The sequence below is a fragment of the Vicia villosa genome, unplaced genomic scaffold, assembly GCF_029867415.1.
Source record: "Vicia villosa cultivar HV-30 ecotype Madison, WI unplaced genomic scaffold, Vvil1.0 ctg.001812F_1_1, whole genome shotgun sequence".
Taxonomy (NCBI): Eukaryota; Viridiplantae; Streptophyta; class Magnoliopsida; order Fabales; family Fabaceae; genus Vicia; species Vicia villosa.
In genome coordinates, this window is record NW_026705738.1 from 74,245 (window position 1) to 98,015 (window position 23,771).

A 23,771-nucleotide genomic window follows, 5' to 3' on the forward strand; every position below is an offset into this window, starting at 1 on the left:
CCTGAAATTGTGCGCCCTAAATACCTAAGATCCTTGAAAGGGTTAGTTAAATCATGTTATGCCTATGATGTCATGATGTCATGAATGTTATGCGAATGCAGTTCATTAGGCACAGTGTGAGATAGTAAGGACAAACAAGTCCTTTCAACAAAACCTGCAAGGAAACGGAGGTTAGTAGTAAACACAAATAAGTCACACAAGTCACGCAAGTCACACAATTTTTGGCTTAAGGCTTGCATGGAGTTTGATCAGGTGTCCTTCCCAAGGGTATTTCTATGGATAAGGATGATATCAGCAACGGGTTCTACCGAGTTACCCAGAATTGTCAGCCCTCCTAAAGCACCCTCGAACATGATACATACATACCATGCAATGATACTTTGAGAAAGAACCTATCTGAGTTGTAGTATCGGGTAGCGACTATGCTCTCAACATACATCAAGAGTAGTCCCCCCACTACGTTCCTAAAAGTCAAGATGGGTTAAAGGTAACTAAAGGTCCTTAAGCTCCGACTCACCCACGGACATCCGCACGAACCTCCCTCATACAAGAGAAGCATGCAAACACCCATAGAGGCCTAACTTAAGCGTGAACTCTCATATTGACCAATCCTCCACATACATGAAGGAGGTCGCCATGACTATGCCACTTCCTATCTTAGATGTACTTGAATCCGGGTGTAGGATTCGTCCTTCAGTTAATTCCCAAAACAGCCCTGAAAAATAAAGCAAGCAAAGCAAACAATAGAAAACATTTAAGCGAATCCTAAACTTTTAAGGTAACCCCTCTTTTATCGAAAAATCCCCAGCAGAGTCGCCAGTTCTGTAATACGGTGAACTGACTTTTTATCGATCGAAATGTCGCGGTTAAGCAAGAGTCGCCACCGACTTTTATTTTATCCAAATTAAATCGGAAAGGCTAAAAGAACAGGAAAAACCTTTTAAATAAAATAGGGTTCGGGGGGTAATTATGCAAAGGGAAGGTGTAAGGCACCCTTTGCATCCATGGTTTTCCATGGGCTCTTAATTGCTTTGCTCGTTTTGAAACCAAAAGTTTAGAAATGTATAGAAGATGAAGAAACAAGGACTTTAGCTCGTAAATGAGCGTAGCCTTGATAGTGTTTGGAAAATAGTAGAAAGATGTTTTTTAAACCAGAGCATGCAATTAAGGGCAAATTACCTGGTTAGATGAAAAATGTTCTTTTAGCCTTTCAGAGTAAAAGGATCTATCCTTGCCATAAGAGGGCAGGAAGCCTTTCATTTGGAGGTTGAAGGGTCATCGAAGCATCCTTTGCCATAAGACTGTCCCATGCCATAGAAGGGCAGGTAGTCTAAGGCAAGGATCAGAATAAGCCTTATTCGTAGGCAGCCAGAAGATACCTCAGCCTTTTTCCGTAGGCAACTTCCGAGGGTCAAGGTCATATTTGTGTATCGAAGACAGCATCATTTAGGGTCGTGACCTTTTTATCGAGGCAACATAGCTGAGGTATCCTCGTATTCGAGGGACTTGGCTTATTCTGCAAAAAACACAACAGGCCACAGGCAACAGGCAACAGGCAACAAGGCAACAAGGCAACAGAGAGGTTACCCCAAAAGCGTGCGTGTGTGCAAGAATCACGTGATTATATTCAGAAAATTATCTTATAATTAATTATCTACATTGATTTAAGGCTTGCACTCCCTAAGATTACTAACCACACAATAATATAACAATAATAATGGGGAAGGAAAATTGTAACCAGCGGAGGAGAGGGGAATTGAAACCAGCGGGATATAATTAAAAATTAAAACAGAGAATATTAGAGTTAGGGTTACCAATACACGTAGCTTTGGCATCTGACAAATCCTGAAAAGGAAAAGATGGTAAACAAAAGAGGGTGAGTGTATGGCTAATTCAAGAGCGAATAAGATTAACCCTAAAATAAAGAATAGATAAATTTAAAAATAATAACATAGGCAAAGGTACTTAGCTCTGATTTGATCTGATATGGTTGATAGGGTGAACCATGTCGATAACCCTGAAAAGAATGCGCAAAACAATTTTTCAATGTATGAGTGATCTAAGGACAAACCTTGCAAACCCTGATTCGGGCACAAGTTAATCATGGTTAATAAAATAAATAAAACCCAAATTAATCAATTATTGGTTTTTAACCTAATTAATTAATTTGACAAAAATATGTTTTCGATTAAATTATCTAATCCTAATGTGTATTTTAATATGTTACTAAAAATATTAATAATTAGATAATTGAACAGTTAAATTAGTTTAAACATACAATTATTTAATTAAAATAAATAATCTTTTAATATTTTTTATGAAAAAGGAAAATTTAGAACAAAATTTATTAAGAAAAATACTTAAAATAATTTTCAAAGGAAAACAAGTTGTTAAACAATATATAAATGAATAAAAGAATAAGCTATAATTAAATAAATAAATAAAATAAAAGAAGATAGAAAAAGAGGGACTTAGCGAGAGTGATTCTGTGTGATGAGGCTTGAGGGTTCATGGTGAGGAGCATATCCTTGAGTTTTGGATCTCACGCTGGGAGATCTGGTGGTTGAAATTCGCGGGTGTACCGTTAGCTTGGTGGAGACGCGGACACCAGATCAATCTGCAAGCCATAACAAACTGCAAAAATAATAGCGTGGAGGGTAGGTTTCGAACCCAGGGCCTCACTCATAGCATGGAAACGCCTTAGCCAACCAAGCCAATTGCACTTGCTGATAATGAGTTCGCGCGCGGTCAATATAAACCATAAATCGACGCTAATTAATTTAAAAAATCAGCGCGCCCAATCTCTTTCTTCTTCCTCGTGATGGTCTCTTCATGACCAGAGTTTTACCTACGGTTTTGATCGCGACTTTACGTGTCTATAAATCTGATAACTGCAAGTGCACAGTCGTGTCGTGTAGTTTTAAAAGATATCGAATCCACAGGGACTATGAATCGATCTACCGTTATCTAAGGTTACTATGTAAAGCTAGGAGTACTAAAATTTCGGTTGTTCCTAAGGGAAAGTGATTGTGAGAGAATAAAGAATAATAATAAAAGACAGGTATCAGTATGTATTTCGTTTAACTAAAGGTAATCCGAAGGTCCATTGGCTTTTGCATAATTAAATTAAAAATCTTTACTAATTGCAATTGGTTAAAAATCCTCGTCTCAAACTTTCGCTCTGTTGAGTCAGACTACTATCCTAATCCTAATGTACGCTTTCGCCATCCCATTAGATTTTAGAAGAGCTTTTTGGAAACAATGTAATTAATAAAATGCCTATTTTACGAGGTCGTTATCTATTTAAATCTCCTAATCTCAAACTTTCGCTCTGTTGACTCGGAACATGCTAATATCCCTAACGTACGCTTTCGCCATCCCGCTCGAGTGTAAAAACAATTTTTGAAAATAAATAAGTTCCAATTAGTTTTAATACGCTTTCGCCATCCTTAAAACTAATGTCCTATGTCTACTATCCAGTTAAAGATCTCAAACTTTCGCTCTATTGATTTTAACCTTTGACCGTCCTAATCCCTCAAACTTTCGCTCTATTGGTTTTAAGACTTACTAATCAAACTAGACATATAAACCAAAAATAAGTGATAATTAATAAAACATAATTTAAGCCAATTTATTTCGGATCCCTACGGTTAACTTACTCTACATACCGACACCTTTAATATTTTAGCCAGACATATCAATACGATTAAACATGCATAAATCGGTTCGGTTCATAATAATAAGCATATTAAATGGCATATAATATATCATGCAAATAAATAATATAAATAAGGCGGTAAATAAAAAACCTGAATTAAAATAAATCTGGATTGAATTGAATCTTGAAGTACTCGAACTTCCACCACAGGTTGGCTGGATCGTTCTTCGGAATTTAAATGGCAGAAAATAAAAACAAGGAAAATAAAGCGATAAACCTAACGTAAGGCTAGATCTATGAAAAGTTCACAACAATTTCCAGTGTAGAAATCGTTGTGAGAAAATAGACGGTTAAATGAAAGCAGAATAAGGAAAAGCAGTTCGCGGTACAATTTCGGCAGCACTTCGTTGGCAGGAAATCGGACTGATTGAAGTGAAGTGACAGGTCCTATTTATAGGAGGAGGTATGCAGTTGCTTTGCGTGAAAAGAGGAGCTTTTTGCAGACCAGGACGTGGAGACGTGCGTCTCCGATTCTTCAGGGAGGCAGCTGATTGACTTGAGACGTGCGTCTCAAGTGGAGATCTTTTAGGGAGGTGGAGACGTGCGTCTCCCCTTTGCTGAGGTGGCAGAGACGTGCGTCTCTGCTTACTAGTGTGACCTGGGCTGCTTTCCTTCGTGGGCTTGATTGCTCTTTTGGGCCTTTTGGGTCCTAATTGCACCCCTCTTTCGTTTCAGCACCCCTTTTCGTCTTTTAAGCATAGATATTGGTCATTTAAGCTCGATTTTCTTTCCTTTTCGCAAATAGTCGTAATTGAAGTGTAAAACCTGAAACAAAGCAAATACACGCGTAATATCATAATAAATTAACATAATAAACGGAAAATGCTATAAATATCTATGGATTTTAGGCTAAATATACGATATAAAATCGTGTTATCAAATTCCCCCAGACTTGAACCTTTGCTTGTCCTCAAGCAAAATAAGAAGATAAAGATAAATGAAACACACTTCCACCACGTCGTTCAGTCATACTTAGCTACATAGTGTTCTTATTCGGAAATAACGAATCTTAGCGATAAACCTATAGTAACAACACTAAACAACTCCCAGTATGCATACCAATCCGAATCATGCCATTATAGCTCGACCTATTTGACTTGTCATCATGTTTCACCCTTTTCATTCGCGCGCAATCACATTAAGCCCATTATCTTGACACGCACATAGCAGAGTAGTCGGTTAGTGACTATGATCCTTCTCATGGAGTTCTGGCACAATATGTGGTATACTCCTTAGCATTCACTTGTAGATTGTGGGGAATCGGACAATAGTCCTTCCTACCAAGTTCATTACCAGATGACTTCTGAACCAATCGACAGTGAGTTTTTAGATTCTTTGTATATGAGATTTGCGACCGTTAGGTTAAATGATCTTGTGAGGATCACCTTACTTAGTAGGCACATTTCTTCTTATAGCTGAACACATAATTATTATGAGGATCATACACTTATATTCATCGACTCTCTGCGTAGTTTGTATCTAAGACGGTGCCGACTGCTAGAATAAACTACTAAGGGTTATTTCAAAACTTAAAGTCGATGGTTTTGGTATGACGGGTATTCAAATCGGTTATGTATCCTCGGGGGTTTTAGAGTGTTGCGATAATAAGGATATTGACTAATTCAGTTTCGGTTCGTTGAGTGATTGAGTAGCTTCGTATTTCTTGAACGTGTGGGGTTTGCGTTTATCGTTTAGGAGCAAAATTTTTTGTTATGGCTCAAGAAAATGGAAGAAATTGAAATAACTACGGAATTATACATATAAGACTTAAATTCCATAAATATTCTTTTATTGAATTAGAAAAACATTACAAGGAAGGGAAATAAACTGAAGGGAAATAAAACTAAAGGAAATATAAAGAATACGACTCCCCCAGACTTAGATGATGCAATGTCCTCAGTGCATAAGAACTACTCCTCATTGTTGCGGTTTCGAGAACTGCTCGCGCCTCTTGTACGAACACGGCGATGTCTAACAGGAGAGGCATTAACACGAATGTCAAGATCATGCAAATATGTGGCAATTTCAGCGTATTGACTTTCGTTCCTAATAGCATAGTCACGGTGCTCCTGTTGCATCTCTCGGATGAGCCTAATTGTTTCAGTTTGGTTTGTCTGCATAGCTTGAACGAGTTGATCTTGGCGTTGAATAGCAGCATACATGGCTTCAAGAGTGATAGGCGGAGGGTTGTTTGGAGGAGGTTGGTTGACATCAGCTTGTCCTTGGTTGAGCTCTTCTTCATTTGCATCCATAGGTTCATTAGGATGATCAGGTTGGTTATCTTGAGGATTGTCTTCAATAAGCCTCCAACGCTGAACATAACGGATGTTGATTCTTTCAGGACATGGAAGGATGACATAAGGAATCAGAACTTTGTTGACGACCAAGGTGTATCGGCCATCTTGGCGTGGCGAAACCAAGTGGGAGTCACGGCAATAGGTGAGGTCAAGTGATTGAGCAGGCATCATGAGATGAGAGAGTGAAAGGAGCTCGTCACCAAGACCTAAAGCACAGGCCAAGGAAGTAATAATTCCGCCAAACAAAAAGGGATTTGTAGCGGGGGCGTTGACACAGCCTTGGATGTGTTGGAGCATAAACGGTGCGGCATTAAAACGGATGTTGTTTAGCGCACAGTAAAGGAAGAATAGTTCATGTTGATTTACCTTGTGGTTGTTGGATCGCGCAAAAATAGTATGCCCCAAAACACGTTGAAAATAACGTATAGCGGGGTTTTGAATGTGAGAAGCATGTAGGGCCCTCCAACCAGTTTGAACTTCGCCAGTGAGGTGAAACCATAGGTCGAAGGCATGTTGTTCCCATGAACGACCATTGAGTTCTTGAAAGATATTGCGGAGAGCATTCGGTGATGTATTGAAATTCAAGTACGTAGCCACAACTTCTTGATCCAGTGTATATTCACGGTTGAACATCCTAAATTGGATGCTACCGGTTGAGAGTGGTTGATCAGAAGGAGTGTCGTAACTGAAAGAACTCAAGAATTCTAAGACGAGCGGCTCATAAGTGGGTACGAGTTCGGTACAGAGATGGTGTAGGCTAGATTTAGTGAGTAAACGGGTAACACCATCAATGAGGCCTAGAGTTTCTAGACATTCGGTGTTCACAAATTTTGTGGGAACAACCGAACGTTCGTAGAAAGCGAGGTATTTGGTTCTTTGAGCATCATTGTCGTCTTCGCGGAATATAATATTGTTAAGGTTAGGGGGTGGTCTCTCAGGACGCACACTACGGATGATTGAACGTGGAGGCATGATGAGTTTGAAGATGAAAAATAAAGATGGTATTAGAATGGTAGAAAAGAAATGGTATGAAGGTTGTGAAGAATAAGAGTGGTGGTGGTGTGGTTTTATAGTGAGGTTTGAAAATGGTGTGGTAAATGGAGAATTAAATATGGATTAATGGTGGTGTTTGAATTTTGAATAGAATAGAGAAATGGGAAATGAATGGAGTTTAAGAGGTGAATGATGGAGGATGAATGAGGTTAATGGAGTTTAAATGGAATAAATAGGGGAAGAATGAGGAAGATTGAAAGATGAATTTTGAAATTCAAATTCAAAATTCAAGAGGGAAAGAGAGTGGTCTGCGTGGTCAAACAGACTGCTGGCCTTGGGAGACGTGCGTCTCAGGCAGCCAGTCTGCTGGGGCAGAGCATGGAGACGTGCGTCTCCTGTTCCTTTGGTTCGTGTCAGCTGGCCCCACACAGATGGAGACGTGCGTCTCCTGTTGTAGGCAGGTGGGTCACGCATGCAAGTGACCAGACAGTGCTGACAGATACCATTAATAGCAAAAAGGTGTCCATCAGTTCAGAACAGTGTCGAATTTCAATACCATTAACAGCAAAAAGTGATAGCCAGGAAAATATATATAGCAGTTAATAGCAGTGTAATATAACACAACAGCAGTAGTGAATAAAATATTGCATTTTAAAATTAAATCAGTACTGAGTGTTAACAATAGCAGAATGGAAAAGTGCAGAAAAAATGAAAATCTAAACTAGAAATAGAAATTACTAAAACTAGAAATAAAAATCTAATAATCTAATACGGTAACATCTAGCCACGTCTATTGTTGTTCTGATTAGACTGAATGTGTTTGAAAACTTCGTCGAACTGAGCATTGACGGTGTCGATGAAATCGAAGAAATGCATTTGCAAAGTGTGAAGCTCGTTGCGCACATGTTGTACATCTTGTTGTAGCGCATTGATTGCTTGTTCGTGCGTATTCAGATTAGGCATTCTTTGATTCACCGATGCGGTGGATGTAGCGGGTTGTTGTTGCTCGACCTCGACATCAGTCATATCAACAGTGTAGTCATCAACAGAATCTTCAGAACGAGTTTCAGGCTCATACTCAGATACAGGCTCGTCAATAGGAAGAGGTTCATAGTCAGGAATGGGTTCATCAACAGGAAAAGGTTCATAATAACCAGGAGGTGTTTCAGGTTCAGATTCAGATGCAGGCATTTCCTCATCAAAATGTTCATAAGCTTGAGGAGTCTCAGGTGATGGCTCTCTCTCAGGAATCTGACCATAGTAAAGCCAGTTGGTAGGGTTGTGCACACTTGTCCTAGGATTCGGTAAGGTGAACTGATACCAAACTTTGTTATCAATGAGCAATTCAAAACGATCAGGTCCAAGATTACCGATGATACCTCGATTAAAGCAGAAATTGATGTCCATAGAGGTATGGGTACCAAAAGGTGTCAATCTAAGCAAAGGCACTCTCATTCCTATGGCATTAGCGATCATAGTGACAAATCCGCCAATCCTAATGGGTGAAACTTCGTCTTGCGTGATGCGCTCGAAGTTTGTTAGCATGAATGCGATGGCATTGACCGGACGATTCTGAGATGTACAAAACATGATGAACAACTCTTCTCTAGTTACTTCAGTGACATTATCTGGTTTGCCAAAAATATAGTGAGCAAGGATTTTGTGAAAGTAGCGGAAAGCAGGATTGTGGATATTCTCAGATTGAAATTCATTCTCTTCAGGGTTGTCGTTTCCAGTGATCTTGCCCCAGTATTTTTCCAACTCCCAGTATGGAAGATTTTCTTCAGCTACTTGGGCGTATGCATCAGGTCCATGAGGTAGTTCTAACATTTCAGCAAAATCTCGGATGCAGAAATTAAACTCCATACCAAAGAGTCTAAAGAGAATAACTCCTTTTTTCAGCCCTTGTCCACAGTTTGGAAGATAGGTCAGGGAGCTCAGGAATTCCAGAGTGAGCTTCCGATAAGTGCTAAACTTGCGGAACAAGTGAGAACCAGTCCAACCGATTTGGTTAAGCAGGTGTAGGATGCTTTCTTCGATACCAAGCTTCACCATAGTTGGTTGGTGAGGATAGCAAGTCAATTCCATGTGTCTTTCAGCCAGCTTGTTAAATCTTGCTTCTTGTCCTCTACCACGGAACACAACTTCCATATTGTCAACTTCTTGCATCGTAGTTAGTAATTAAATGAAAAAAACCTAGAAGTTGAAAATATTAGGATAAGTTAGAATTAGGCTAGTGTTAATTTAAAATAAAAAAAAATTAAAATTAAGCTTAGGTAACAAGTTATAATAATAGATATAATTATAACGGAAATATTTTCTCAAATCAAGATAGTAGTTATAATTATAATAATTATTATAAGATGTATGAAAAATCAAAATTGATTAAAATTAAAATTAAAAATAGAATAAAGTTTTAAAAATGAAAAATAAAAATAAAATAAAAAAATATAGAAAAATTAAAGTTCTAATAAAATAAAATAGAAGAATAAATAAATGTGGGTTGTCTCCCACCAAGCGCTTTGTTTAATGTCGTAAGCTCGACGATTTAAAAATAGAAAACTATTTTTTCGAAAAAACGGGCAGTTCGTCAAGTTTAAAAACTTCGATGTTTTCATCGTATTCGAGATGATGGTAATACTTAAGACGTTGCCCATTTACGACAAAAGGTTTGACGGTTTCGCCTTTGATTTCTATCGCTCCACTCGGAAATATGTTAGTTACTTCGAAAGGGCCAGACCATCTAGATCGTAACTTACCAGGAAATAATTTTAGCCTAGAATTAAATAAGAGCACTTTATCGCCTATGCTAAAATTTTTCCTAGATATACGCTTGTCGTGCCATTTTTTCGTTCGCTCTTTATAGATTTTGGCGTTTTCGTAAGCGTCTTGTCTAAGTTCTTCTAATTCGTTTATGTCTAGAAGTCGTTTCTCACCAGCGGCAGTGTAGTTTAGGTTTAAGTTCTTAATGGCCCAATAGGCTTTATGTTCTAGCTCTACTGGTAGGTGGCATGATTTTCCATAAACGAGTTTGAATGGGGTAGTTCCTATTGGAGTTTTGAAAGCTGTTCTATAAGCCCATAAAGCTTCATTTAGCTTGGTTGACCAATCTTTCCTCGATATAGCAACAGTTTTCTCTAATATTTGTTTTATTTCACGGTTAGATACTTCTACTTGACCGCTTGTTTGTGGATGATATGGTGTGGCTATTCGATGATTTACTCCATATTTTCGAAGGAGTTTCTCAAGTATTCTTGAAATGAAATGGGAACCACCATCGCTAATTACCAATCTTGGCACACCGAACCTAGGAAAGATGACGTTTTTGAAAAGTTTAATAACTACTCGTGTATCGTTTGTAGGAGAGGCGATAGCTTCTATCCATTTTGAAACATAGTCGACGGCTACGAGTATATATTGATTTCCAAACGATGACGGAAACGGTCCCATGAAGTCTATTCCCCAGACGTCAAATATTTCTACTTCTAGAATGCCTTTTTGAGGCATTTCATCGCGTCTTGAAATGTTTCCAGTTCGTTGGCATCTATCACAGCTTAGTACAGCAAAATAGACGTCTTTCCACAGGTTGGGCCAGAAAAGTCCAGATTGAAGGATTTTGGCGCAGGTTCTAGATGTGCTATGGTGTCCTCCACACGGTGCAGAATGACAGTGTGTTATTATGCTTCTTATCGCTTCCTCGGGTACACAACGTCTAAAGATTCCATCGGGGCCTCTTTTGAAAAGGAGTGGGTCGTCCCAATAGTAATGTTTTAGGTCATGGAAGAATTTCTTTTTCTGTTGGTAACTTAGATCAGGAGGAAGCACACCAGCAGCTAGGTAATTTACGAAATCTGCATACCAAGGTGCGTCAGATCGGGCTAAAGCTATTTCAGCTAATTTCTCGGTTTCAGAGTTTGGATGGTATGGTTCGAATTCATTTGCTTCTAATTGGGCGATGAGTCTTTCATAAGGGAAATCATCGTCAATTGGTACTTGTTCGGGTTTCAGATTTTCCAATCGAGAGAGGTGATCTGCTACGACATTTTCAGTGCCTTTCTTATCTTTAATTTCCAGGTCGAATTCTTGTAGTAACAAGATCCATCTCAAGAGTCTTGGTTTAGCGTCCTTTTTGGTTAGGAGGTACCTAATGGCGGCGTGGTCAGTGTATATGATTATTTTGGCTCCTACCAGGTAAGAACGGAATTTGTCTAATGCGAATACGACAGCTAATAGTTCTTTTTCTGTCGTGGCATAATTCATCTGAGCTTCGTCTAGGGTTCTACTCGCATAATATATGACATGTAGTTTCTTATCCTTTCTTTGTCCTAGAACGGCTCCTACAGCATAATCACTTGCGTCACACATTATTTCGAAAGGCTCATTCCAGTCGGGAGGTTGCATAATTGGCGCAGAGATCAATGCTTGTTTAAGCGTTTGAAATGCTTCAGTGCATTTATCGGTGAAAACAAATTCGGCGTCTTTCATGAGTAGTTCAGTTAAGGGTTTGGTTATTTTAGAGAAATCCTTAATGAAGCGTCGGTAAAAACCAGCATGTCCCAGAAAACTTCTTATTTCTCTAACGGTTTTGGGAGGTTGAAGGTTTTCGATAATTTCAATTTTTGCTTTATCAACTTCGATTCCTCTATCGGATACGATGTGTCCAAGTACAATTCCTTGTCGAACCATGAAATGGCATTTTTCCCAATTAAGGACTAGGTTTACGCTTACGCATCGTTTAAGCACCATTTCAAGGTTTTCTAAACATGTTTCAAAACTTCCTCCACAGACAGAGAAGTCGTCCATAAAGACCTCCATTATTCCATCTAGGAAGTCGGCAAATATTGCCATCATGCATCTTTGGAAGGTCGCGGGTGCATTGCAGAGTCCAAAAGGCATTCGTCTATAGGCGAATGTACCATAAGGACAGGTGAATGTGGTCTTCTCTTGGTCGTCAGGGTGGATAGGAATTTGGAAAAATCCGGAGTATCCATCCAGATAACAAAAATGTGAGTGTTTAGCTAGGCGTTCGAGCATTTGATCTATGAAAGGTAAAGGGAAATGGTCTTTTCGGGTAGCTTTATTTAGCTTTCTATAGTCAATGCACATCCTCCATCCAGTTTGGGTACGTTGTGCTACAGATTCTCCTTTTGCGTTAGTGATTACAGTGACTCCTCCTTTCTTTGGTACGACGTGAACAGGGCTAACCCATTTACTATCAGATATAGGATATATTATTCCAGCTTCTAGCAGTTTTTGGATTTCCTTTTTAACCACATCGCTCATAATAGGATTTATTCGCCTTTGATGTTCCCTAGAGGTTTTACTATCGTCTTCGAGCATAATGCGGTGCATACACAGAGAAGGGCTTATACCTTTCAGATCTGATATGTTGTATCCTAAAGCGGTAGGGTATTTTCTTAGGACATTAAGTAATTTTTCAGTCTCGGTTCGTCCCGAGTTGGCGTTCACTATAACTGGTCGGTTTAGTTCTTCGTCTAGAAATTCGTATCTAAGATCGGTAGGAAGTGTCTTCAGCTCTATAGCAGGTTTCTTTGGTCCAGGTATAGGATCAGGGGTTAAAGCTAAGCATTCACTCAGGTGGTTATCTTGATATTCCTCGCGCCAGTTGTCATCTTCAAAAATTGGCGGCATAGGAATTCTTAGGGTTTCGGTTTCCTTATTTGGTTCGGATTTTATTTCCTTGACACACTCGTCGATTATGTCAGCAGAACAGCATGTGTCAATTATAGAAGGTGCTTTTAGGAATTGGGAAAGGATAAATTCTATTTTCTCTTCTCCTACTTCGAAAGTAAGCTTTCCTCGCTTTACATCTATAATTGCACCAGCGGTCGCTAAAAATGGTCTTCCTAAAATGATCGGGATGTTAGAATCTTCTTGGATATCCATAATGATGAAGTCAGTCGGGATGTAGAATTGACCTACACGAACAGGGATATTCTCTAACATTCCTACGGGATATTTGACTGAACGGTCTGCTAGTTGAAGAGACATTCTTGTTGCTTTAAGCTCACCTAGATTGAGTTTCTTACAGGTCGAAAGAGGCATCAAACTAACACTAGCTCCTAAATCGCACAAGGCTTTCTCTATGATGGTTTTTCCAATTACGCAGGGTATAGAGAAACTACCAGGGTCTTTCAGTTTTGGAGGCATGTTGTTTTGGATGATAGCGCTACATTCAGCGGTAAGCGTTATAGTTTCGTTATCCTCGAGTTTCTTTTTGTTTGATAAGATTTCTTTTAAGAACTTAGCGTACGAAGGCATTTTAGTTATGGCTTCTGTGAATGGTATGGTTATGTTTAATTGCTTCAGAAGTTCTACAAATCTTTTAAATTGCGCTTCGGTTTTTGATTTGGCTAATCTTTGAGGGTAAGGAATTGGTGGCTTGTAAGGTGGTGGTGGAACATAAGGTTTCTCTTTTTCGGGTTCCACTTCGTTATTGTTCTCATCAGTCTTAGCAGTTTGTTCGTCGGTTGTTTTCTTTTGGGTTTCCTTTGGCTCTTGTTGTGACATGGGTACGTTTTGGGTTCTAGGATCTATTGGTCCATCGTAATTAGTTCCACTTCGTAGTGTTATCGCGTTCGCATGTCCTTTAGGATTAGGTTGTGGTTGAGCAGGAAACGTGCCAGCAGGGGCAGCAGTAGGTGCTTGTTGTTGAGCTACTTGTGAGATTTGAGTTTCTAACATTTTGTTATGCGTAGCTAAAGCATCTACTTTGTTCGATAGTTGTTTTAGTTGCTCGCTATTGTGGATGTTTTGATTCAGGAAGTCTTTATTGGTTTGTTGTTGGGAAGCTATGAAGTTCTCCATCATGATTTCTAGGTTTGACTTCCTAGGGGTGTTTTGAGCAGCTACAGGCGCTTTTTGGTAGCCAGGTGGTACAGCAGGTGCTTGTCCAGGCGCGTACAACGCATTGTTGTTCTTATAAGAAAAGTTCGGGTGGTTTTTCCATCCAGGGTTGTACGTGTTAGAATAAGGGTTTCCTTGAGCGTAATTTACTTGATCAGATGGGACTCCAGTCAAGAGTTGGCATTCAGCAACTACATGCCCAGTCAATCCACAAATCTCGCAGTTAGGTGCTACAGCGGCAGCGGTGGCTGAAGGAGTGATGGTCAAATTCTCGATCTTTTGAGTTAAAGCGTCTACTTTAGCGTTAACGCGGTCTATACCACTAATTTCGTACATTCCTCCTTTGGTTTGGGCTTTCTCTAGAGCGGCGCGTTCTCCTCCCCATTGGTAATGGTTTTGTGCCATGTTCTCTATGAGTTTGTATGCTTCATCATGGGGTTTGTCCATTAATGCTCCGCCAGCAGCGGCATCTATAGTCATTTTAGTGTTATATAAGAGACCACCATAAAAGGTATGGATGATCAGCCATGGTTCGAGTCCATGATGAGGGCATATTCTAAGCATGTCCTTGTAACGTTCCCAAGCTTCGAAAAGCGATTCGTTATCTTTTTGGGTAAATCCGTTGATTTGACCTCTAAGCATAGCAGTTTTGCTAGGCGGAAAGTATCTTGCTAAGAATACTCTCTTCAATTCGTCCCACGTAGTTATGGAATTGGAAGGCAGGGATTGAAGCCACGCTCTCGCTCTATCTCTCAAGGAGAAAGGAAAAAGGCGTAATCGAATAGCTTCGGAACTAACGTTGTTGGCTTTGATAGTGTCGGCGTATTGCACGAACACAGATAAATGGAGATTGGGGTCGTCTACAGGGCTTCCAGAGAATTGATTCTGTTGAACAGCTTGGACCAGTGAAGGTTTCAGCTCGAAATTGTTCGCTTCAATCGCAGGTGGTGCGATACTTGAATGCGGTTCAGCGCGCGAAGGAGCGACATAGTCTCTAAGAGGACGAATAGCAGCCATCTCTAACTTCGGGGTGATTTGATTGATTTGATCAGTAAAAATCAATTCCTGATTAATCGGAATTTCTGCTACTTCGGGAAGGTTGCGAGCTCGACGTTTAACGTTAATGAAACGTTCGATCTCGTTAATTCGTTGTATTAAGTCTCCTCCTTGTGAACGAGTATTTGGCATACAATCGTTCAAAAAGAAAGGGAAGAATTTTCCTAGTCTCTACGGTGTAACAGTGAGTTACGATATCGACTTAAATAGTCCCCGGCAACGGCGCCAAAAACTTGATCGCGACTTTACGTGTCTATAAATCTGATAACTGCAAGTGCACAGTCGTGTCGTGTAGTTTTAAAAGATATCGAATCCACAGGGACTATGAATCGATCTACCGTTATCTAAGGTTACTATGTAAAGCTAGGAGTACTAAAATTTCGGTTGTTCCTAAGGGAAAGTGATTGTGAGAGAATAAAGAATAATAATAAAAGACAGGTATCAGTATGTATTTCGTTTAACTAAAGGTAATCCGAAGGTCCATTGGCTTTTGCATAATTAAATTAAAAATCTTTACTAATTGCAATTGGTTAAAAATCCTCGTCTCAAACTTTCGCTCTGTTGAGTCAGACTACTATCCTAATCCTAATGTACGCTTTCGCCATCCCATTAGATTTTAGAAGAGCTTTTTGGAAACAATGTAATTAATAAAATGCCTATTTTACGAGGTCGTTATCTATTTAAATCTCCTAATCTCAAACTTTCGCTCTGTTGACTCGGAACATGCTAATATCCCTAACGTACGCTTTCGCCATCCCGCTCGAGTGTAAAAACAATTTTTGAAAATAAATAAGTTCCAATTAGTTTTAATACGCTTTCGCCATCCTTAAAACTAATGTCCTATGTCTACTATCCAGTTAAAGATCTCAAACTTTCGCTCTATTGATTTTAACCTTTGACCGTCCTAATCCCTCAAACTTTCGCTCTATTGGTTTTAAGACTTACTAATCAAACTAGACATATAAACCAAAAATAAGTGATAATTAATAAAACATAATTTAAGCCAATTTATTTCGGATCCCTACGGTTAACTTACTCTACATACCGACACCTTTAATATTTTAGCCAGACATATCAATACGATTAAACATGCATAAACCGGTTCGGTTCATAATAATAAGCATATTAAATGGCATATAATATATCATGCAAATAAATAATATAAATAAGGCGGTAAATAAAAAACCTGAATTAAAATAAATCTGGATTGAATTGAATCTTGAAGTACTCGAACTTCCACCACAGGTTGGCTGGATCGTTCTTCGGAATTTAAATGGCAGAAAATAAAAACAAGGAAAATAAAGCGATAAACCTAACGTAAGGCTAGATCTATGAAAAGTTCACAACAATTTCCAGTGTAGAAATCGTTGTGAGAAAATAGACGGTTAAATGAAAGCAGAATAAGGAAAAGCAGTTCGCGGTACAATTTCGGCAGCACTTCGTTGGCAGGAAATCGGACTGATTGAAGTGAAGTGACAGGTCCTATTTATAGGAGGAGGTATGCAGTTGCTTTGCGTGAAAAGAGGAGCTTTTTGCAGACCAGGACGTGGAGACGTGCGTCTCCGATTCTTCAGGGAGGCAGCTGATTGACTTGAGACGTGCGTCTCAAGTGGAGATCTTTTAGGGAGGTGGAGACGTGCGTCTCCCCTTTGCTGAGGTGGCAGAGACGTGCGTCTCTGCTTACTAGTGTGACCTGGGCTGCTTTCCTTCGTGGGCTTGATTGCTCTTTTGGGCCTTTTGGGTCCTAATTGCACCCCTCTTTCGTTTCAGCACCCCTTTTCGTCTTTTAAGCATAGATATTGGTCATTTAAGCTCGATTTTCTTTCCTTTTCGCAAATAGTCGTAATTGAAGTGTAAAACCTGAAACAAAGCAAATACACGCGTAATATCATAATAAATTAACATAATAAACGGAAAATGCTATAAATATCTATGGATTTTAGGCTAAATATACGATATAAAATCGTGTTATCAGGTTTATTTCCGTAGCAACAGGCTTTACCTACGACTTAACCGTGGCTATAGGACCTGCAACAATTAAACTCACAAAACATAGCAAATAAATTCCAGCCAAGGCCAAGGTTCGATCAAAAAACCCCTGCTGAGTCTATTGGTACGGTTAATTCAGTCTAATTTTGCTTCTAACTATAATTCCCCAATTTAGAGCTTGGGAACCCTAACAATGGCAACACCCTTAACCCGCGGTAAAACTTGAATTAAACAGACCAGAAATCATCGTGGCGTAATTATAAACATGAATATACCATTAAAACACATTCATGATGCATAAATAATCGCAATCAGAATCTGAACAAAACCAACAAACCGTGAATGATATGGATCGTGGTTCTTGACGCTTTGAAGGTTTGAGCCGATCTAGTTCGCTTCAGAGCAGGCCTGGGAAGCTATTTGAGTCTTTAGAACGGTTTGAATCGTTCTTCAAATCCGAGAACGAATTGCTTTTTTTCTTTGAATTTTTGGATCTCGTAAGAACTCCTTTTGGCCGCAATCCCCCCCTAGGGTTTGATATTTGTTATGTTTATATAGCTGAATCCATTAGGTCAACAAACTTGAGGAAAATCCACTTAAATCTTTGATTGAATGTGGAGAAAATTTGATTTGAGATATGCCATGAAATCTTTCTAATTTTGCTTTAATTGAATCAATCTCTTCCCAATTTTAATATGCACGAAATTATATTGGTTTTGGGATATTATTGACAATTGAATTGATCCAAATTGATTCTAGAAACCAAATCTTTGATTTTCTATTGAATTATTTATTTTTAACCATTTTTTAAATGAATAAAAATTAATAATAAATCAAATAGATCACACAATTTCGTGGCTATTGGTTTATGGACTCCCAATGTCATGAGGAACAAGCTTGGATCTTAAAAATATAGGCCCATTAGCAAGAAATTCAAAATTCCTTCACACTTTTCCCTCCAAAATAGTCCAACTTTGACAAGGCCTATCTCTCTCAATTTTTTGAGGTATGGAAGCGTTCTAGGACTTTTTTAGAAACCTCAGAGAGTCCTCTAACCAATGTCTTTGGTCTCGTATCAAAATTCTTTTCCATGCTCCTTGTGCGTCCTTTTGAAAAAAATGACTTTTTGTTGACTTTTGAAAGGGACCTATAATGTTTTAGTCCATATCTCTCAGATGAAGCATTTATAGACTTGGCATGTGAGAGACAAATTTGTAGAGAATCAAATTTCCTTCAAAATGAGCTTTGGATGGGAAATTTCTGATGTTCCATTTGAGAGTTATGGCTGGTCAAAGTTCAGTTGACTTTTCCTGTGCAAAACCCTAATTTAGAAACTTTTTGAATTGTTGATTTTTGATCTTTCCTTGATGAACCATGATCAACTCTTGATCAAATGGTGAATGATACTTCAATATGAGTATCTTGACAAAAATCAGGAGTTTTGACTTTACTTTGACCACAGTTGACTTTTAGGTCAAGATAGTCGACTGTTGATTTTCTGAACAATTGAGTGTCCAATTCTTTGAGATGAGCCTTGATACTTGTCATAGAGATAGTGTGAAATGTATTGAGCCATATGAGATGCTTTGGACCCATTGATTCACTGATTTTTCCTTTGAATAAGTCAAACCATAGTTTAGAGCCTTTGTATAGGAGAATGTATCTATGAGCTTTGTGTATCGATTTGAATTTGTATAAGGAAGAATAGTATGGGCAAATTTTGGGGTATGACACATAGCATGTATTTGTATGCTTGGCCGATGTCTCTCATACGAGATCTTGAAAGGGCGATCAAAAGTTTCATTTGGAGCGGGAAAACAATTGACAGTGAAGTCATTACAGTGACTTGGAATCAGCTCTGCTTGCCTTTTGAAGAAGGAGGTTTGTGTCTTAAATCTATAAGAAAACTTAATGAAGCTTTTAATTTAAAGCTTGCTTGGGATATTATCAATTCTTCCAATTGTTGGGGTGTTCTTCTCAGGGCCAGAGTCACTAGGAACAACAAGTTTATCAATCATCATGTTTTCTCTTCCATTTGGTCTAGCGCTAAGCACAAGATAAAACCGTCATTGAGAACTCCTCTTGGTGTATTGGTAATGGTAATTCCATTAGCTTATGGTATGATAATTGGTGTGGTCCTCCTTTTTGCTACGATAATGAGGCTCCGGTGCTGATTGTAAATAATCCGGTAAGTAGTATCATTGAAAATGGTCTGTGGAACTTTTCTAAGTCTTCGAAGACAATTCCCCTTTCAATGCAAGTGCGTATTAATAATTGTCACATTCCCTTTGACATCCGTCTAGACAAGAGATGTTGGAAGCATTCGACCAACGGTGAGTTATCTTAGTTGGCGTATGACTTTAAGCGTAGCAAGGGTATTTGTAAGGATTGGTAGAAGATGATTTGGAGTAGCTCGATTCCCCCGCAAAATCTTTTGTGGTGTGGAAACTCCTTCACCATAAGTTACCCACCGACGATCAATGGAAGAGAAGGAGTTTCTCTTTCCCTTTTATCTGTGCACTTTGCCATTCGGAAGAGGAAACATAGACTCACTTGTTTTTTGAGTGTCGGTATGCGATGAAGTTATGGAGATGGTTGGAAAATATGCTGGACCTGTCACTTACTATTGTGGGTTGGTTAGACATTTGGAGATTAATGGATATAGATGGTGCAGTTCAGTGCAGGATAGTTAACAAAGTGGCTGTTATTAGTCTTATCAACTCGATTTGGAAAGCTCAGAATATGGTTAGATTTCATAATACTTTTATTTCCTTTTCATCTTCGATTGCTCCCATTTTGGCTACTGTTTCTTCTGCTGGGAATGCGGTGAGTATTGGCTCGCATATTGGTATGGAGGAATTTGTGATTCTCAAAAAATTTAAGATTTGTATCAGGCCTCCGAGAGCTCCAAAGATTCGAGAGGTGTTATGGCAGCCCCCTCCGATGGGATGATTTAAGATAAATTGTGACGGTGCTGCTACTCCTATATCGTCAGCTTGTGGGGGTTTAGCAAGAGATTGTGATGGTTGTTTTGTTGGCGCTTTTGCGTCTTTTTTAGGTACTTCTAATTCTCTCACCGCCGAACTCTCGAGTGCTATGCAAGCAATTGAGTTCGCTCATGAGAATAATTGGCGTAAGATTTGGTTGGAAACAAATTCAATGGTCGTGGTTAAAGCTTTTAACCCTCCGTTTAGTGTTCCTTGGATCATTAGAAATAGATGGATTAACTGTATTCATTTAGTTTCTCATTGAAATTTTGTAGTGTCTCATATATTTAGAGAAGGGAATAACTGTGCAGATGCTCTTGCTAATTTTGGTTTATCAGTGACCGATTCTACTCATTTTACTTTTATTCCTTTATTTTTAAGAACATATTTTGTAAATAATAGACTCGGTATGCCTTTTTTTTCCCGATTTACATCGGGTTGAGAGGGTTTTGGTATAGTCCCCCCTCTTTTTTGTGTACCGTTTTCTTTTTATCTATATATTTTAACCTTATTTAAAAAAAAAGCTATATTTAAATATTACATTTTATTTTTAAATACAATCAACTCATTTTATTGATTATGGTTTAAATGAGAATTACATGAATTTAAATTGTTAGTTAAAAGTTTTTAAAAGTAATAGATGAATTTTAAATAAATTTAACTCATGGATTTGAATAAATTGTATATTAAAAGAAATTAATCTAGGAAAATAATTAGTTTATTTAAAAAACCATATATTTTGATTAATAGTTTTAAAAAAATTGTTGATTTTTTATAATGAATTAAGAGTAAAAAGTATGACTCTTTTAAGCATTTTAATAGTATTTGAAACTATTATAGCATTGAAGAGTTAAAACATTCTATACACAAATTAAATTATAGAATGACATGTTTGCAAAGAAAAATAGAATGTTTAGATACACTGAAATATTGAGATCAACTGCTTCAATTTTTTTTATTATTGTTTAAATTTAAAATAAAATATTTTACTTACAACCTTTATTTAAGAGGAAAAATATCGAAATTGCATATTATTTATAAAAATTAGTTTATAATGATGTAAGTAAATGTGAAAATAATTAAATTTTATTATTCTGCTTTGTTAGTATAATAATAGGAATATTGATTAGTATTCAAATTTTAGATATAAAATTTTAATAAATTAAATTGTTTTTAAATTTTTATATTGAAATGCGTGAAATCATTTTAACTTTTAAGATAAATTATATTTTGTAAAATAGAAAAAAATGAAGATACACCTTAATAAAAAAATTGTACCTTATTTTGAAATTTCAAAACAAAATTGTGAAAAATATTTATCATAGTTTATTTGACCAAACACAAAACATAGTCGGATCTATTAATTAGTAGTAATATCATATAATATATTTATATTCACTTGTGAGTAAATAATCATAAGAGTCAACGTTTTATGTATATACCGTTGATGAATATAAATTAAATCTTTTTAATATACAAGTAATAGGTAAAAGTTCTAGATAGAAATTTTTGGAAGAAAAATAAGGTGTAGATAGATGCGTTGTTGGGCCCATGAAATATAACCCGATCCAATTGGCATTGCATTGTTTATACCCGACCCAAATTTATTAAACCCTAATTAGTAGCTATAATTGTCTATTGTTTCGTTCTTTTATATTCGCTTTGTGTCTGCGTCCAGTTTTGGGATGAAGAATTCAGCAAGTTGTTCAGGCAATTTCTTTTTCAACACAGTAAAATCTATTTTGCTATCTGAATTTTAATTTATGAAAACCATTTACATGCATACTTGATCTTGGTTTGTTTCGGTTTATAAATTGTTGAAATTGATTTTATAGGGGTTTGTTGGATTATAGTATAGAGGGAAAAGAAAAGCGAAGTGATGATAGAAATTCATTTGTCTGTCAATCCGCTGATATTCTTTGATGTAATTCATGGATCCTAACAGGTTCTGATCGCTTTCATATTTCCCTCTCTTGCTTGATTTCTTGATTTCTTGAGTTTCTCGATTTGTTGAATCAATTATTTATGGTTTTTAAATTGTTATTCGAATTGGGCAAATGATGAATCCGAAATTGTGTAAATGGGTAATTTGCATCTGAATATCAGTTGATGTTAATATCACCTTGGAGAACTGATGCCCTAAATTCTCTGTTTTATAGTTGAATTTAAAAAGGAGGTAATAGAAATGTTGGTTGTGATTGCAAGAGATCTAAGAATCCTGACCCAAATAACATACATTTCAAGTTTAGTAGTGGTTTTGGGAAAGCGTATTTTCACATGTTCCTTGCTGAATTTCATTTTAATGGCAAAATAGTGTGTTGAGCTAATAATGCTTTTTAAGCATTGATTCCAAAGATTGAGAATTCGGTGACGCATAACTATTCTAATGGCAAAATCGTTTGTAGAGCTAATAATGCTTTTTTAGAATTGATTCCAAAGATTGAGAATTCGGTGACGCTAAACTATTCTAATGGCAAAATCTTTTGTAGAGCTAATAATGCTTTTTTAGCATTGATTCCAAAGATTGAGAATTCGGTGACGCTAAACTATTCTAATGGCAAAATCGTTTGTAGAGCTAATAATTCTTTTTTACCATTGATTCCAAAGATTGAGAATTCGGTGAGGCTAAACTATTCTAATGGCAAAATCGTTTGTAGAGCTAATAATGCTTTTTTAGCATTGATTCCAAAGATTGAGAATTCGGTGACGCTAAACTATTCTAATGGCAAAATAGTATGTAGAGCTAATAATATTTTTTTAGCATTGATTCCAAAGATTGAGAATTCGGTGACGCTAAACTATTCTAATGGAAAAAACAGTGTGTAGAGAATGGGGTCAGCTTGGTGGCAGGACTTAAAAATGGTAGAAAATGGGTCGTGGGACTTTAAATTACATCGGTTCTTTGAAAGGTGGTGCATGAAAGTAGGAAATGGAGTTGAATCACATTTTTGGACTTCTTATATAAAAGGAATAATCTTAAAAAATAGGTTAGTGGTACTGTTTGATTTATAATTGAGAACAAAACGACTTCATTTAAGGCATTGGTAATTCATTTGCCTGAGAATGTAGAATTATTCATTTCATTTGACTGGTTTTCTTGTAAACTCATGTAGCAATTGTATAAGGTGAAATGAGATTATAAATATCTTTAATTGGCAGCATGTGGCTAAAAAAGTTATCTTTGATTTACAATTTGCGGTCTTAAGGGGCCGACATATGGTAGATGGAATACTCTGCAAATGAGTTAGTAAATGATGTTCAAAGTGGATTTATAAAAAGTATATGTTTTTATGGATTGGAAATATTTGGACTTTGACAGGATTTAACGTTAAATGAAAGTCTCACAAAAAAAATCCGATGATGGGAAACGTCTATCGCCTTTTTATATTTTTGAGTGTTTAGTTCCATAGAGGTGATGTTCACTTCTGGCATATGCAGTATGCAAATGATACCTTAATTGTGGGAAAAAGTTGGCAACACATGAGGGCCATGATGGCAAATTTATAGTTATTTGAGTTAATATCCGGTCTTTAACTAAACTTTCATCAAATTCTTTTAGTTTGAGTCGGATGAATCAGCAAATCAAACATTAAGGTTGGAAATACTTGGATGTTTCTGATGGTTGTAATCATAGAAGAAAGAAGTTATTGAAATTGGTGATTAATATAGTGTCACGAAGATTGTCCAAGTGGAATAATTCGTGCTTATCTACATGTGGCTGAATCATCCTTCTAAACTTTGTTATACGCGTTACCGGTCTATTTCATTTCTTTCTTTAAAGCTTTGTTAGATATTATTTCTAATTTGATTCTCTCTTTAAAAATTTCTTGTGGGTTGGAAGTTTGGAAAGCATAAAAATAAGTT

At 37.4% G+C, this 23,771-nt stretch overlaps 3 non-coding genes across 3 annotated transcripts; all 3 read left to right on the forward strand.

Moving 5' to 3' along the window:
- The first annotated feature begins 14,410 nt into the window (after positions 1 to 14,410).
- Positions 14,411 to 14,517, forward strand: LOC131636723 (small nucleolar RNA R71). Its single transcript, XR_009294148.1, has one exon. It is a non-coding gene; the product is annotated as a small nucleolar RNA R71 (small nucleolar RNA).
- Positions 14,518 to 21,778: 7,261 nt separating this feature from the next.
- Positions 21,779 to 21,863, forward strand: LOC131636727 (small nucleolar RNA snoR14). The gene has a single exon (XR_009294151.1). It is a non-coding gene; the product is annotated as a small nucleolar RNA snoR14 (small nucleolar RNA).
- Positions 21,864 to 21,955: 92 nt separating this feature from the next.
- On the forward strand, positions 21,956 to 22,050 carry LOC131636733 (small nucleolar RNA Z101). Its single transcript, XR_009294156.1, has one exon. It is a non-coding gene; the product is annotated as a small nucleolar RNA Z101 (small nucleolar RNA).
- Positions 22,051 to 23,771: the final 1,721 nt, after the last annotated feature.